Source organism: Bos indicus x Bos taurus, chromosome 15 (assembly GCF_003369695.1).
Source record: "Bos indicus x Bos taurus breed Angus x Brahman F1 hybrid chromosome 15, Bos_hybrid_MaternalHap_v2.0, whole genome shotgun sequence".
Classification (NCBI taxonomy): Eukaryota; Metazoa; Chordata; class Mammalia; order Artiodactyla; family Bovidae; genus Bos; species Bos indicus x Bos taurus.
In genome coordinates, this window is record NC_040090.1 from 78,426,689 (window position 1) to 78,430,876 (window position 4,188).

A 4,188-nucleotide genomic window follows, 5' to 3' on the forward strand; every position below is an offset into this window, starting at 1 on the left:
CCTGTTATTGAGTCTATGTTGTCTTAAAAAAGACCCTTACTTTCTACACTATAATGGACATAACTCACAGAGCATTCTGTGAACTTTTAAAAATATTGGAGTTCAGTACTTAGTTCTGCTGATCCTAACCTGCTCCTGGGTTCTGTGTGCTCTTACCCCCCAGAGTTAAGGAAGACTGGCTGGTGATATGTGAAATGCTCCTGCTCTTCCTCCCCTCAGAACAGAGAGCTGGCTCCTAGAATCACCAGCTTTTCCATTTCCCAAAGATTTCCTCCTGCTTTTTAAACCTTCTCTGTGTGATCTATTTTTCTACCAATCAGACATTGCCTAACTAGCAAATTAGCTTAAAGTAGGGAATAGTATGACAAAGTCATTACTAAAGACTGAACAAAGAGTAAACATTGACATTTTAGGAAGCAGTGAGCTAAAATGGACTGGAATGGGAGAATTTAACTCAGATGACCATAATATCTACTACTGTGCACAAGAAGAATCCCTTAGAAGAAACGGGGTAGCCATCATAGTCAACAAAAGAGTCTGAAATGCAGTACTTGGATGCAATCTTGAAAATGACAGAACCATCTCTGTTCATTCCCAAACAAACCATTCAATATCACAGTAATCCAAGTCTATGTCCCAATCAGTAATGCTGAAGAAGCTGAAGTTGAACAGTTCTATGAAGACGTACAAGACCTTCTAGAACTAACATCCAAAAAAGATGTCTTTTCATCACAGGGGGCTGAAATGTAAAAATAGGAAGTCAAGAGAACTTGATTAAGACTTTATTTTTTTCTACAACAAATTTTGTCTGGTTTATTGCTTAAAGGTAACAAAGCTGTAATTGAGACTGGCATTATTTTACTTATATTTTATAGATGATGAAATGAACACAAGAATAGAAATAGCCCAGTTGTAAATTCCCTCATTCCCACAGTAAATGATCAACTGTGTTCATTCCGTCTGTGTTCATTCATTCAACCTACAAGTTTTTGATTAATGTCTATTTGGGGCTGCTAAATCTAAAATTCTGGCTTCTTTTTCTACTATGAAAATGAAAGGTGCTAAGAAGTATTTCCAAAACCAAAGACTCAATTGTTTTAGATTCAGTGTGATTGTGTTTTTTTCTCATAAAAACAGGAAATCAGTTCTGGGCCATCAGAGGAAATGAGATGCAAGCAGGTTACCCAAGAGGCATCCATACCCTGGGCCTTCCTTCAACAGTAAGGAAAATAGACTCAGCCTTTTCTGACAAGGAAAAGAAGAAAACGTACTTCTTTGCAGAGGACAAATACTGGAGGTAATATTTGTTTGTAATAACTTTGTATGATAATAGTTAGGGTAATTATCTTCTTTCTCTAAGGAAGTCGCCTGCCTTCCACTTAGACCTTCGTCCCCCACAGGAGGAACGGTGGGGCTCTAGACAGCTGTGGGGGAGTCCCTGTGTGTGTGCTCAGACCCCAGTCATGCTCAACCCTTTGCGACCCCATGGACTGTAACCCTCCAGGCCCCCTGTCCATGATTTCCCAGGGAAGAATATGGAGTGGGTTGCCATTTCCTCCTCCAAGGGATCTTCCTGACCCAGGGATCGAACCCGTGTCTCCTACATTGGCAGGAGGATTCTTCACTGCTGAGCCATCTGGGAAGCCCCAGTGACAACATATATGAACAAATATGGTAGAAAACTTGAAATTTGTATCTGAAATGAATGATTAGATTCACTTTGTGTTCACATCTTTGTGATAGAAGGATGATTAAGATTCTTTCTCTCCAGACCTAAGAAATATGGTAGCAAACATCATCTGCTAGATCAAGATGTTGCCTCTCTTTCTGGTAGAGATACAAATTTAAGAGCCAAGTTTGCAGTACCATTAAAGTCACACATTTCTGTAGCACTAAACATGCCTGACATTTATTTGCAAATCTCGGAAAGTTGATTAGAATTCCACATTTTTTGCCAATTTTGATAACACGGCCTCTGTGCAATGCTGAGCTTTGTTTCTTTTACTTGGTGCAGATTTGATGAGAAGACACAATCCATGGAGCCAGGTTTTCCCAAGCAAATAGTGGAAGATTTTCCAGGGGTTGAACCAGAGGTGGATGCTGTTTTTGAAGTATTTGGTAAGAGGACACTCCTTTTGTTGGCAGTGGGGCACTTGAAACATTCTGTAGTACCAGAAGAAAGAGGAAAGCTGAAGTATTTAATAAAGTTTTCTTTAACCAGATTCCTCCTCCCAACCCTAAATTTCAGCTTACAAATTTCATATCAATTGTATGACTACTTCGTATAATAAGCTGTATAAAAACCCCCTCAAGTGGTGTGGCCAAGTTCAACAGTGGCCAGCTGGCTTCTCCATCCCACCTCTAATTCTCATGGAGAGTTTCTCTGTCTTTTCTGAGTAGTCAGTCAGCTGCCAATATTTAACTTTCCATGAGCCCAAAGTTAAAAAAAAAAAAAAAAAAAAGGATTTTCTCCTGCCTCAGGGATAGATGGGTGGAGGGATAGATGATCTTTATTGAAAGGTAACCTGAGCACCAGGATGGCAGAGTCAGAAAGGATCGTCTGGTTCTGAAAGAGTCCCTGAGATTCTCTGAGGCCAGAGAATCAGGCTTCTTTGTCAGCAAAGGGGAGGAGGAGTATTCGGAAGGAAAAATGTAAAGATACACAGTTTCTGAAGATGCAGAGAATTTTATCTGATTTTAAGTGGAATAACCTAATAACCCAGAGCCTGGTTCTGCTGTCAGAGAGAGCTGGAGTGGGGTGCTGTTCCCATCCTTTCCTTATTGAGTGACCTTGGGCAGGCATTTAAATTTGTTTGAATCTCAACTTCCTATCTGTAAAATGGAGTTAGATATATGTACCTCATAGGACTTTTACAGAAAGAAATGAAAATAAAAGTCATGCAAAATGCTTACCATAGTTCCTGCTGCTCCTGCTGCTAAGTCGCTTCAGTCGTGTCCGACTCTGTGCGACCCCATAGAAGGCAGCCTGCCAGGCTCCCCTGTCCCTGGGATTCTCCAGCCAAGAACACTGGAGTGGGTTTCCATTTCCTTCTCCAAGGCATAGTTCCTGGCACATAGTAAATTTCTACAAACACTTTCTACTTTTAGGTATCTGTTATTCTGAGTTCTGTGTGTTGCCAAATTTATTTACTTGAAGAAAAATATCTCATTATTTCCCCTATCTGCATTTGCAGGGTTTTATTATTTCTTCAGTGGATCTTCGCAGTTTGAATTTGACCCAAATGCAAAGAAAGTGACACATGTGTTGAAGAGTAACAGCTGGTTGAATTGTTAGGAGAGATGTTTAGAAGGCATAACTGGGCATTTTAAGTTAAGCCGATAACTCTTCACCTAAGTCTCTGTGAACTGAAATGGTTCGTGTTCTCCTGTGTGTGCAGTGATGGAGACCAAGAGTGTGAGCTGTGTGTCTTGCCCACTAGCCTCATATATCACAGAGCATTCAAATGGGCTGTGCATTTGTCCTCTGGTCACATGCATCAGCCTCCCACGGGAACAGGGTTAGCACTCTGCAACAGGCAAGAGACTGTATATAGACTATTTGCTTATTATTTAATAAAGAGAATCTGTCAGTTAACTTTATCATGTTGTTTGTTTCAATGAATGCACTTTCCTCACCATCTTGGGTGTGTTGTGGACTGATCAGTCAACAATGGAGGTACAGGATCAGGGTCTCCATGGCTGGGACCTCAAAATGAGCTCAACCAGAACTGGAAACAATCTGCCATTTCCCCTCCCCAGGTGCCCTACCAAAGGGATGCTATTTCCACCAACAAGGCTTCATATGTGTTCCCGACACACCTAAGGAGAAAGATCAAGGGAGCTGTCACCACACAGGGCAGGCTCTGAAAAAAGTTGTGAGGCAGAATCCTATAATCAAAGCAAATCACCTAGTTCACACACCTCATTTTTTCTGGTGGGGAAATAAACCCGTTCTTTATCTTCTCCTTTTACTTATATATTGCATCAATGGAGTTCCTTTCCCTGCACAGGTAAATAACTGTGCTCAGATCGCCTCTATCCACACATGAAAATGCCCTCCTATACTCATTTTGTATCTGTCCATGTCCCCATAAGCCCCCATGGACAAATGGTTATCTTAAACCAGGTTGCCACTCCTAAGTAATATGTAGCACAGTACTGGCTACACAGTAAGAGCTCGTTCATGCT

The 4,188-nt window shown here is 41.1% G+C and overlaps 1 long non-coding RNA gene across 1 annotated transcript; it reads left to right on the forward strand.

The window, feature by feature from the left end:
• Window positions 1-1,140: 1,140 nt before the first annotated feature.
• LOC113905145 lies at window positions 1,141-3,600 on the forward strand. The gene is made up of 3 exons (XR_003514607.1): window positions 1,141-1,297; window positions 2,015-2,118; window positions 3,195-3,600. It is a non-coding gene; the product is annotated as an uncharacterized LOC113905145 (long non-coding RNA).
• Window positions 3,601-4,188: the final 588 nt, after the last annotated feature.